Source organism: Leptopilina boulardi, unplaced genomic scaffold (genome assembly GCF_019393585.1).
Source record: "Leptopilina boulardi isolate dan_hultmark-lab unplaced genomic scaffold, ZJU_Lbou_2.1 LbouV2_305, whole genome shotgun sequence".
NCBI lineage: Eukaryota > Metazoa > Arthropoda > Insecta > Hymenoptera > Figitidae > Leptopilina > Leptopilina boulardi.
Window position 1 is genome coordinate 2,179,000 of NW_026137869.1, and position 13,805 is coordinate 2,192,804.

General features: G+C 22.5%; 2 protein-coding genes and 1 long non-coding RNA gene across 5 annotated transcripts in view; 2 read left to right on the plus strand and 1 right to left on the minus strand.

Annotated features, from left to right (window-relative positions):
- Positions 1–13,805, plus strand: part of LOC127283100 (uncharacterized) — a 114,031-nt gene that overhangs the window by 75,649 nt on the left and 24,577 nt on the right. The gene's annotated exons all lie outside the window — the stretch shown is intronic.
- Positions 1–13,805, plus strand: part of LOC127283097 (AT-rich interactive domain-containing protein 5B-like) — a 230,308-nt gene that overhangs the window by 43,405 nt on the left and 173,098 nt on the right. The window lies entirely within an intron of this gene.
- The window catches only part of LOC127283109 (uncharacterized), a 54,122-nt gene that overhangs the window by 14,748 nt on the left and 25,569 nt on the right, over positions 1–13,805 (minus strand). The window contains exon 2 of the long non-coding RNA XR_007843302.1: positions 11,862–11,991. This is a non-coding gene — a long non-coding RNA (uncharacterized LOC127283109). The remainder of the gene's footprint in view (positions 1–11,861; positions 11,992–13,805) is intronic.

Consider the following 13,805-nt stretch of genomic DNA (forward strand, 5'->3'; position numbering starts at 1 on the left):
GCCTTCTATTTTTGCCTCCCTTATTTTCTTTTTTTTTTACCTCTTTTTTATTTTTCTTCTTTTCGTTTTTTTTCCACTATATTTCTTCTTTATTTCTAATTTATTTTTTCTATATTTCTTTTTTATTTATTTTTTCCTTCTACTAGTTTCTTTTTCTTTTTTTTTCGGTACTATATTCTCCCCCTTTTTTTTAATCATCTTCTTTTTAGTTATTTTTTTAATTTATTTTTTTTTTCTTCTTTGTCTTGTGTTCACCCTTTCTTCATAATTCTCTCGGTCGTTTGGTAACTTCTTCCTCGACGCCTGCGCCATTATGGAAATTTTGAACCGATTTGAAAATCGATAACTCCCCGAATGGAGGCCTCCCAAAGTCGGGAACACAGGGTTTATATATATATATATATGTATATGTATAAAATACGCGGGGGAAAAAAAAAAAAAAAAAATTTCAGGTTGGGTTAGTCACAAGTTTGACTGCCATATAGCAAAACATTCTGTCTAGTCTGAACTCTCGGGGTAATTTTTTTTCCTCTCTCTCTCTCCCTATCACAAAAACCAACTTTTAGGATATTCAGGCAGAATTTAAATTTTCTGTATATAATGCTCAGACGAAAATTCCTAGAATTAACTTTGAAATGTCCATCTACGCTTCAGACTGTTCTCTCTCTCTTGTTTTAAAAAGGACAATTTAATAATCAAAAAAAAAAAAAAAAAAAGAGAGTGTTATACATTCAAGAGAAACTTTCATACTGTTTTAAATCGAATTTTTTTTTTCCGAAATTAAAATGTTGAAAATTGTAATTGCATTTTTTGTATATGAAAATATAAATTAGAAATTTTTTGTATAATATATTAAAATTGGATTTTTTGAAAAAAGAAACGTTAAACTTTCATTTTTTTTTTTTTTTTTTTTAAAGGGATGCAAAAATTGTGTTTTATAAAATATATTTACTTTTTATTGAAATTATTATCTAATGTAACTGATATAAGTGAAAATTTTAATTATTGATAATTAATATTTATATTAACTACTATTTATATTAACTACTATTTATATTAATTAATATTTACACTAATTAATATTTATACTAGTTACTATTTATACTAATTAATATTTATACTAGGTACTATTTATATTAATTACTATTTAAATTAATTATTATTTAAATTAATTATTATTTATATTAATTAATAATTACACTAATTAATATTTATACTGGTTACTATTTATACTAATTAATATTTATATTAATTACTATTTAAATTAATTATTATTTATATTAATTAATATTTACACTAATTAATATTTACACTAATTAATATTTATACTAGTTACTATTTATATTAATTATTATTTGTATTAATTATTATTTTTATTAATTAATATTTTTAATTGCAACTATTGGCGATTTTGAATCGAAAACAATTAATTTTTGATGCTGCTGCTCATGTATCAATTCTGCCAACAGTTATTACAGATTTTTTTTCTCAATTTCTTGAAAATTTTTTTTTTTGAGAAAAAAATTTTTGAAAAATTGATATATACTTATAAGAAAAATGTCTATTTTTGAGAAAATATTTATATATTTATACTAATTAATATTTATACTAGGTACTATTTATATTAATTACTATTAAAATTAATTATTATTTATATTAATTAATATTTACACTAATTAATATTTATACTAGTTACTATTTATATTAATTATTATTTTAATTAATGAATATTTTTAATTGCAACTATTGGCGATTTTGAATTGAAAACAATTAATTTTTGATGCTGCTGCTCATGTATCATATCTGCCAACAGTTATTACAGATTTTTTTCTCAATTTCTTGAAAATTTTTTTATGAGAAAAAAATTTTTGAAAAATTAATATATATACGTATAAGAAAAATGTCTATTTTTGAGAAAATATTTCGAGTGTTTTAAAATTCAAAAGCTTTCAATCAAATAAAAGTGCTTTTAAACATAACCTGTTTATAGTAGGAAGCTTTTTCAATTTTGTCAAAGCTTTCAACTCTGAGGCTTTCAAAATAATGGTATTTTAGAGAGTCAATATATATATATAATATAAACTTAAAACTTTCTAATTTTCTTTAAAAAAAAAAAAATAATGTTGTTTTTACATTATATATTTAATTATAATAATATAATTTTAAAATTATGATTTTAAAATTATTATTTATGATTTTAATAAAAATAATTAATATTTTTTATGCAATTAGAATTAAAAAAAAAACTAAAATTGAAAAATTATTAAAATAAATAAAATTTTATTTAACTCGAATATTATTAAAGTTTATTTTGAATAGATCGTGTTCAAAAAGTAATGTTGTTATAACTGATAGCAATGTTAGCATGAGCAGCATAGCACCATTGGACATGGCAGATTATCCGCTTATAAGCTTTTCGTGCTTGCTGGTCATGTTGGAATTTATATTACGTTATCAAAGTCCAACATACAATTTTGATCCCATTTATTGGTCTTTGCCCTTTGAGTTACGAAATAAAAAAAAACTATCGACTGTTCACGGTTAGTTTTTTTTTTTCTTTTTTTTTTATTAATACAAAATTATCGATGTCTTCCGATATCGCGCGCTCTGAAAAATTATCTTTCTTTTCAAAAGAATTAAAAAGATATTCTTAAATTAAAAAAAATAATTTTCCGATAATTTGAGCTTTGAAATATAATAATTTAAAAAAAAAAAATGTTTATTTACTTTAGGGGAAAAAAAAAACTGTTAAGATATTTAATAGACTAATTGAACTAGATCCTTGTATATAGTTACTTCACAGATATAATAAGATTCAAGGTGTCAAGAAGTGTGTCTACACGCAGGTATAGATTATTTTGTATAGAAACTTATGTTTGCTTTCATAATGGATTCTGCATTTTAAGTGTTTCACAATGAAACCTTTAAAGTTTATTTAAAACTGTCACTCTGAATATATCATTATTATCTGGATATTTATAAGAATATAAGAGCCAATTATGAATTATTGTGAGAAATATTATTTTCCCATAGTACGAAATTTCTAAATTTTTATTTTATTATTATTATTATTATTTTTATTATTATTATTATTTTTATTTTTATTTTAATTATTTTTATTATTATAAATTGGGAAAATTTTTTTTCCCACTTCCAAAATTTGTGTATCAAGAAAAAGAATTTAAATTTAATCAAACATTCTTCTCTCTGACCCCCCGCAAGTGCTCAACACTCATTTTATTATATATATCAAAAAAAAAAAAAGATTTACTTCGGTATTAAAAATTTTTTTTACGAAATAATAAAATTCCATGAAACATCAAAGAGATACTTTCCAAGTGATATATTAAAATTATTGTATAAAAAGCTTTCAGGAATTTTGTTTAAAGGTACATTCATAAAGATTTCAAATTTTCCAAAAAAAAAGGTTAAAAGAACAAAAAAAAAATTTGTTCTTTTTTTTCAAGGATGATCATTAAATATATTATTTAAAAGAATATGCAATTTAGTAATATATTTACAGAGGATTATTTCTATCTCTCTTTTTTTTTTAATCTGGATAAATTTGGGAGGGGGGAAAAAAACCATCAATAATGATAATGATTGATTGTGGTGTGAAAAGCAGGTTTACAAAATTTTCCAATATGTACAATTGCAATTTCCAAATGAATTTTGATTAAATGAGTGATCTCTGCATTCACAAATTCGTTAGTAACTTTTATTATCTGTGTGTGAGTGTGTGTGTGTGTATCAATCATGAATATTGAATTGATCAGATATGCTATACTTTGTCTAATCGGATCTCGACATTTAATAATATATAAATTGGAATAAGTGCCCTTTCTTTAAAATTGATTATTTTAGGATTTAAAAAAAAAAAATTCTTTTTTTGAAATTTATCATTAGAAATTATTATTGATTATGTAATAATTCTAACTAATAATAATAATAATAATAACAATAATAATAATAATAATAATAATAATAATAATTAATAAATAAAAAATAATAAATAATAAATAATAATAATAATAATAAATAAAAAATAATAAATAATAATACTAATAATAATAACAAATATACGTTTATTTAACACAAATATATTTATATTTGGTTCAAATAAAACATTTCTCCGGGTGTAATATCCCGAGTCGAAATTTTTCCCTCTTTTCACCCTCGATTTTTTCAGCCTCTTTTCAGCCTGAAATCATGCGCTTATTTCCAAATCTGCATGTTTAGAGGTTGAAAAGAGAGATCTTGGAATTTTTTCTTAATTTGAATTTTTCGAAGTTTTATTCCTTCTAAAAGTTTTATATAGTATTACGACAAAGACCAATAAATATATCTTCAATAGGGTCAATAAATATAATGTCCATAAGAAAAAAAATATCCAATTTTTACATTTTTTTTAATTTTATTTTTTTTGTTTTTTTAACCTCTTTTACGCCTCACTAGTCATCTTTAAACCCTCCTTTCAGCCTCCAATATAGTAAATATTTCCACTTTTGCAAATTCGAGGTCGAAAAAAAGGGTATATGAAAGTGTTGGAGAGAATAAAAGGAGGTTTTTAGAGAACTTATAAAGAGTCTAAATTTCGACTCGGGATATATATATATATATTTTTCCAATAATTTAAACTACTTTTTAACTATATATATAGAGAACGAAATTGGTGATAGTTCCCTCATCTATATTTGTCCTTCAGTTACGAAATTATATTTTGTAATCAGTTGAGAAAATTTATCACAAAATCAATGATACGGTTCGTTATTATCATTATCATCATCATCGAAAACTTAATTATAATATCGCGATGAACTTAATTAGAAATTTTAATAGATATTTTGCCCTATACGAAACAATGGCTTAAAATTGCAATATATATAGAAAAACATATTCCAATTCTTTTTTAATCGAACATTATCAATTTCACATATTTATAAAAAGATTTTATCCTCTCTGTAATAACATATATATATATATAACACAAGGTGAATTGTACTAACGGATATGTACATAAATAAGCAATTCCCACGAAGGAAAAGTTAGGTCTCTCTTTCTCTCTCTCTCTCTTTCTCCTTATATCACTTCCTCATCTAACTTTGTGACTTCTCGCCTATCCCATAGCCCCTCATGAAATTTGCAAAGGTTCCAACACTCGTTCCCGTTACATTTCCCACAAAAGTTCGTATCTACACACATATATGTTTATTATACATATATATAAATTTACAATAAAATGGGAGAGGGGGGGGTAAATAAATAGCGGAAAATGTTTTGTTTTATAACAAGTTTAAAAAAAGGCCTGTTTAACAAAACGATTTAAATCTATTCCACTTGTAAAAGACAAACACGTCTTTGTATAGGTGAATTTTAATTAATTTAATTCACTGAGAATATAACTGTTATCGTCAATTTAGATATGGATGAAATTTGTATAAATAAAAAAAATATATTTATATAATTGTAATAATAATTATATCATTTCAATAAATAATATAATTAGTAAAAAAAAGAGGAGGAGAATTTAAAAAAATTGATCGAATACAAAATAATTAATTAATAAAAAAAATTAGTTAATTAATTAATTATTATTAAGAATAGTAATTATTATTAAGAATAGTAATTATTAATAAATAGAAAAACAATTTTTTAATGACAATAAAAAATATTTCGAAAATAACAAAAACTATTACAATATATAAAAAACTTTAAACTTTTAAATGAGAAATTACAATAAATGTGAGATTAAAAATACGGGGGGGGGAGTTTTTTATACTTTAGAAAACTAGATATCTTATTTGGCACGGAAGTCATAAATTATTAAACGTCACTGAAAGCAATTTCGAGACACGAAAGAAGTGTGAGTATTATATATATATATTTATATTAATACTTATTCCCAACTTTTTCTCATGAATTTAACGAAATAGTTCATACAACTAATTAGTTTGCAAAATTCTATGTAATATCTTTTTTCAAAACTAAAAAAAAAATTTATTCAATTCAAATAAACGTTTACTTGACTATTATAAATATTTACTGCAATCAAATAATTTTTATATTTGAATTAAATAAACTGTAAAAAATAATTTATGTATTTCAAACAAATAGAATTTAATTGACTCAAATAATAATTATTTGATACAAGTGTAAATATTTATTTGTTACAAATGAAAATTAATTTGATACAAGTAAATATTTATTTGTTGCAAATAAATATTAATTTGATACAAGTAAATATTTATTTGTTACAAATGAAAATTAATTTGATACAAGTAAATATTTATTTGTTGCAAATAAATATTAATTTGATACAAGTAAATATTTATTTGTTGGAAATAAATATTATATTGATACAAGTAAATATTTATTTATTACAAATGAAAATTAATTTGATACAAAAAAAATAAATAAATAAATAATAAATTTTAACAACTTTAATAAATATTTATTTGTTACAAATGAAAATTAATTTGATACAAGTAAACATTTATTTGTTACAAATAAATATTTATCTGATACAAGTAAATATTTATTTCTTACAAATAAATATTAGTTTCCAATAAAAACAAATTCTATTTCAGTTAAATAAAAAATTTATTTCCACTAATAAGAATTATATTTGTGCTAACTAAATTTCTTTTTGTATTTAAAACAAAAAAAAAAATGTTATTAGACTGAGACAAATATATTTTTATTTGCTTGAAATAAATTTTGTTTTATTCTAAATACGAATAAATATTTTTTTCAGTTAAAAAAATAAAAAACAAAAAATGCGAATAATAAACTTAGAAAGAAAATTGTGATATAAGTACACACAGGGTATATAAAGAGATGAATTTATAAGTTCAGGAATGTGACAAAGGACGCTTATATATATATATATATAAAGTGGAAGGAGAAATGAGAAGACATTCCCCTACGACGCCTGGTCAGTTTCTGTGGCGTAGAAGACAACAACCGGTTTCCGCGGTGTTCACCCGCATTTTGAGAAAAAATTGAACCAGTTTGTAAAACGAAAAAAGCTCCCCCACCCCTTTTTCCTCTCTATCTCTTTTTCTCCCTTCATTTCATATAGGAACGAAGAAAAGAGACGGGAATAAGAAAGAGAATCATGGGAACGAAGCCCGCACACGGGACCATCTTTTCTGCATCGTCGTCGTGTTGCGAGCCTGTCGCGTCCCGGAACCCCAATACCCCCCTTTAATTTTCTGTTTGTTAAATCCTTCAAAAAAAAAAAAAAAAAAAAAAATTATTCAATGTAAAAAATCTTGATGCGCGCACTTGGCAACAAAATACAAAACAAATGGGAAATAAATTAAAAACATCAAAAAGTACACGACGAAAAAAGATTTCTTTGATTTAAATAAATCAATTTCTTTGACAAATTTTTCTTTGATACAAAGAAAATTATCTTTGATTAAAAAAAAAAAAAATTATCTTCGCCTTCAAAGAAATTTTTTATTCACTCAAATAAATGTTTCTTTATCAATATTAGAATTTCTTTGATTTAATGCAAAAATTTCTTTAATTCAAAGAAATAAAGAAACTGCACTCAGAAAAAAATTCGTTTAAAGCAATCAAATTTTGGTTAAATCAACAAAATAAATGCATTAATATACAGTTAATTAAACATTTGGTTGCATGAACCAAAAGTTTATTTAGCTCAATCAAATTTTTTCTTTGTTCAAAAAATTTATTAATATAAACCAAACAGTTATTTAGATCAAATAAATATTTATTTGAATTAAACAAATTTTGTTTGAGCTAACCAAAAAATTGGGTAAATATAAAAAAATGGTACATTTGGTTCAAACATATATCTTTTTTTGTGAGTGTAAAAAGCTTTTTTTTTCAAAGAAAATTTTATTTTTAATGAAAGAAAACAAGTCAAAGAAATTGATTTCTTTAAATCAAAAAAATCTTTTACTCCGGGTGTACTCTTGAAATTATTTCCAATATATTTCCCAATTGATTTTTCTTTTTTTTTTACAGGAAAATTGCAATTTTTTTTTTTTCATCGTCTTAATTCTCTTTTTTTTAAACTCTATTACTTTGAGGAAGCTCTCAATTAACTTGCACGCTAATGCATTTTTCTCACAATTTTTATCCATCGTATAAAACTAGTTTTTTTTTTTTTTTTTTTTTAAATATAATTGTATTGTTCAAATAATTAATTTTTAATTAACACGACAAATGATGATAAAGATAGTAAATGTTAATTAATAGTAATTTTATAATTTCTCAATTATTCAAAAATAATTGTATTTCTATAAATAAATAATTTTTTATTTTACATTTATATTAATTTGGGGAAAAAAACTATGTTAAGCTCCATTAGTTTTTTTTTTTAAATATCAATTATCATAATAAATGTTTGAAGTTCAATGTAACTTTTTTTTCTTGTACTTTCGATAAAGTTTAAATGTCAATTGAAAAAAGAGTAAAAAAAAAAAAAAAAATTTAATTCTTCTAAGAATAATTAATTCGATAAACGAGGTCCTTAAACCACAAACTGTGTCTTTATTATTAGCAAGTTCATTACCCCCTTTGAAAGTTGATAGCGTGCGAAAGTTTCGGTGATATCTGTATATATATATATATGTATACAGATACACGAAATATATTCGTTTAATTTTGAGTTAAGCTGCGGATCGGTATTACGAGATCAAAAAAAAAAAAAAGAGAAAGAAAAAAAAAAGTCGATTACATATACTCTATATAACGCAAGTAAAGAACTTTGAAAGATATTTTTATATATAAATATTTACGTATAGCAATTTTTATTATTAAAAATTTTTTTATCTCAAAATTAATTAAAAAAAAATTAATTCTCTAAACTAAAAATTTTACTTGGTTTGTTTCATTTTTTTTTTTTTGTGATTTGTTTATTATCGGAATAATAAATTTTTTAAAAAAGTTACATCCGTTAATCTAACGGGGTCACATGTATCCGTCACTATCTTTCTTAAAAATAAATTAAAATGAAACTGTGTTTGTAAGATTATCAAACTATATGACAAAAATTCCAATGTAAAAAAAAAAATGTTGAGAAAGATTGGACTTTATTTATTACTACGTCAAAGATCAAAGATTTGAATCGTTTTTAGTCTATTTGAAAATAAAAATGAAAAAAATGCGCTAGATAATGAAAAAATGAATTACAGGTGTATAGTTTGCGCACTTTAGATTAATATCACTATATAGAGATTTATCAAATTTGATAGTTTTTTGTTATCATAGAAAATATTTTTATATGAGAAATCATTTATTTTTATTCAAGAATTTTTTTTTATAAAATTCATTATTTATTATTATTAATAATTATTAATAACTAATTATTAATTACTAATTATTAGTTACTAATTATTAATTACTAATTATTAGTTACTAATTATTAATTACTAATTATTAATTATTATTTATTTTTATTACCATTTTAAAAAATTACGAAATAAATTTTCATTTTTATTAAATTCCTTTCTATAAGATGTTTTAATTTTCTCTCCCTAATTAATTTGTACCAATTAAATATCTCTTAAATTAAACTTTTTTTCGTTTACACTAATTTTCACTAGATTTTATTTATTTCAACGAACAAATTCATTTGAGAAATATTTAATTCAATCAAAATTGAAATTAACATACTTTCAAAAAATGTACTATTAAATTTAAAAAAAAAAGTAATTCAATTTTAATAAGAAATTTACTTTTTAATTAATTTTTTTTAAAAAATAAATTTAATACATAAATTGTAGGGGAAAAAAATGATGACACATCAGTTTCTATATTTCATCACTCAAAAAAAAAAAAAGAAAAAAAAAATTAAAACAAACGCAGATAAGAAAATATTTTTTTTTTGATAATATAACATTTAATATATATATTTTTTTTAATTTAAAAAAGTTAATTTATCTCATTTAGTATTGTTATTGAAATATTCTTTAGTTATCACAATAGAAAATTTCTATGATTATTAACTATATATTATTATTTGCAATAATTATTTGTAACAAAAAAAAAAAAATATTTTGGAGATAAATAAATATTTATTTGAAACAAATAAATATTTGCATTGCTTATGTTTATTTGAAGTAAATGGATATTTGTAGCAAATAAATATTTATTTAAAGAAAATAAATATTTATTTAAAGCAAATAAATATTTTTCTGAAGCAAATAAATATTTTTCTGAAACAAATAAATATTTCTTTGAAACGAATAAATATTTCTTTGAAGCAAATAAATATTTAGCTCTGAGAAAAAAATATATATTTTTTATTGAATTCAAATAAATTATGTTTATAATTTGAATAAAAAATTTCTCTTTGCGTATATACAGAATAAAGGAAAATAGCAGAATTTTTTTTATCGATATAAATTTTTAAATATTAAAAAATTCTCTCGGTACGAATTATCGTATCAATAATTAAAAAAAAACAAAAAACGAAAACAAAAACGGTTTATTAATTAGTTGTGGCGAGAATTTGGGAATAAAATGCACGGTATTTAGGAGGCAGATGGTATAAACGTAGATTGTGGTGGTGTGTTTTAGTCTTGGGAGTTGGTTTTCGTGCTTGGTAGATTAATGGATAAAGTTAATCATCAACAATAGCGGAGAATGTATCGGCCGCAGACAGGTAGACAACCCCGCAAAATTGGCAGGACCAGCTCACACAAAATCAATTTGGCAACAAGAAGCAAGGAGCGAGAGAGAGAGAGACAGTTCTCTCTACATATATCGTGCACCAATATATATATATGTCCGCAGACATTGAACCACATTTATATATATACGAGACTCGAGCCAATATTGAGTATCGATGGAACTGAGAGAGCGGAACTTAGTTGGTTGCCCGCCAGAAACCGGAAGTAACACTCTCAGTACCCCCACCCCCGCGGCCTGTCCTCTGCCATGAGGATGTATCGAATGATCGTAAACATCCTATACACATTCCTTCTATCTACAACGATGATGTAACTTTTTTTTTTTTTTCTCTTTTTTTTATCACATTAATAATCGATATTACATTTTTTTCCTGAATTTTAAGACCTTTTTTATTAAAAAATTTTTTTGACCTACTTTTTTTACGCAATTTCTATTTACCTGTTCCCTATTTACCTTTTAATTTATTTTTCATCCAAATATGTTTTTGAAAAAATTCCCAAGCGCCGAGAATTGAACGCAGAACCCTAATGCTCGAAAGTCGAGAGCCTAACCACGAGACCACGAGCGCACTCTTATTTTTCATTACAGAATATTCATATAAATTTTATTTACGGATTTTTTTTCCTATTTTTCTCCAAATCCGTTAATGTTTACTGAAAATATTTTGTCAATCCAACTTAGAGTAAATTAATCACTAAACAATTATTATTATTATACTAAACAATTTTTTTATTTTCATTTTATTTGAAAATATTGAAAATAATTTGTCAACGATGCATTAGTAACTTGTTAAATGCTTGAAAATAGAAAATTAAATAGTCTTTCTGACTGAAATGTCTCATTCAACGTAAAAAAAAAATAAAAAAAAAAAAGCTTTCGTATCCAGACGATCGATGGACGTTCATCGTTCATCGCCTCGTGCTACACGAAGCGTTGTATTCTTAATTAGTAAAACCGTTGGTAAATTTTTTTTTTTTTTTAATAAAAAGCTATATATTTTTTTTTATTTTACAATTGCGATTCAAATTTTTCCATTTCCCTAAATTTGCGAATATTGTTATCACTTAAAAAAAATACGAATATTATTTTACCAAATAAAAGGAAATGGAAAAAGTTTCGATATATTATATATATATTATTTTCGACACAATTTCAAGTTCAAAATTGTATTTCTTTTGGAAAGCACATACCTGTAGACGTATGAAATACATTTATCTTGAAAACTCGTTGAGTCTGCAATTTTACCCGTGCGATGATGTCGTCGTTTTGCTTGTTTTTTATTTTTTCATTTTTTTTTTTTTTTTTGACTTCCACCAGCGTCTGGAATAAGGATGAGTTCAAGTTATTCGAATAATCAACGTGGGCGTTGACAAATACTAAATTAAATTTTTCAATTCAACGAGTTTTCATTCCCCGGGTTTTAATTGAGATAAGGGTAAGAATAAAAAAAAAAAAAAGAAAGATGAGAAAAAGAAAGGTAAAAATATACGAAAATCAATATTGGAAAAATGTAGAACAAAATGAAAGATATTTCAGTGAATTTTTCTTTTTTTTTTTTTGTTTTAAATAAAAATCTTCTTCGTTAAACAAATGAGCTAATTTTTTTATTTCACTCGCATTAAAGCTTTTAGTTTTGAAAGCTTCAAAGTCAAACGATATATATAATAAAAGTGTGTCTAATTTTAGAAACTTGATATTTACAGGGTTATAAGATTAGACTATTTTAATAATTTAAAAAATCTTTCTGTGAAGAAATATTAAAATTTTGAAATTTTATTATTATTGAAATATGTATTTTTTGAGATTTATTCCTTGAAAATTTTTTTTGATTGACAAAAATTTATTTTCCAATTTTTTAGTAATTAATAATCAGTGAAAGTTGAAGCTGACAAGGTTGATTATTATTGAAAAGTGCAAATTGCAATAATTCACACTTCAATTATATTATTCATGAAGCCCTTTTAATATTTCAATTGATTTTCACATTCAGTTGTAACAACGAATAAATATATGTATATATATATATGTATGTATATATAAAACATTCGGTGAGTTTGAAAATAGAATTAATTAAGATTTATCCTTTATTAAAAATACATCGCGATGAGGTAAAATTATATATCACTGACTGTAATTATTATTACTAAGTAATGCTATATAGTTTGCAGAAATAACTGTCAACTATCTTATTTTTAAGATGCATCTGCAATTAAATTATCCTTGAAAGTAAAAATAATTTTAAAACTAATATTTTTATATTTTTCATTATCACTATTTTAATGTAGAATTGAAAATAAAATAAAATTTTTATTTTATTTAATTTTCAATTCTAATATATATCAATTTATTAAAAAGTTAATTTAAATTTAAATTCAGTTTACAATAAATTTAATAGAAAAAAACATTTTACTTAGATGTAGAAAGAATTTGTTCTAGTATTGTGAAAAATTTAATAGCGTGCGTCCGTGGTTTCGCGGTTAGGGTGTTGACTAACGAGCGTTAGGGTTCTGTGTTCGATTCCCGGTGCTTCGGAATTTTTTCTCCGATGTTAAAAATACAAATAATATCAATTTATAACCGTAGCTGGTTATAAATAATTACAATATTGATGATAATTACAATTAATAGTAATTACAATAAAAAATAATTAAAATTAATGGTAATTAAAATTGGTAAAAATTACAATTAATAGTAATTAAAAGCAATGGTAATTAAAATTGGTAGAAATTTCAATTAATAGTAATTAAAATTGGTAGAAATTACAATTAATAATAATTAAAATTGGTAGAAATTACAAATAATAGTAATTAAAATTGGTAGAAATTATAATTAATAGTAATTAAAATTGGTAGAAATTATAATTAATAGTAATTAAAATCAATGGTAATTAAAATTTGCAGTAACTACAATTAATAGTTATTAAAATTATAAAAATCAGAATTGAAATTGTAATAGTAATTAAAATTATAGAAATCAGAATTGAAAAGGTAATTAAAATGAATAGTAATTACAATTAATAGTAATTAAATTCAATGGTACTTAAAATTAGCAGAAATTTCAATTAATAGTAATTAAAATTGGTAGAAATTACAATTAATAATAATTAAAATTGGTAGAAATTATAAATAACAGTA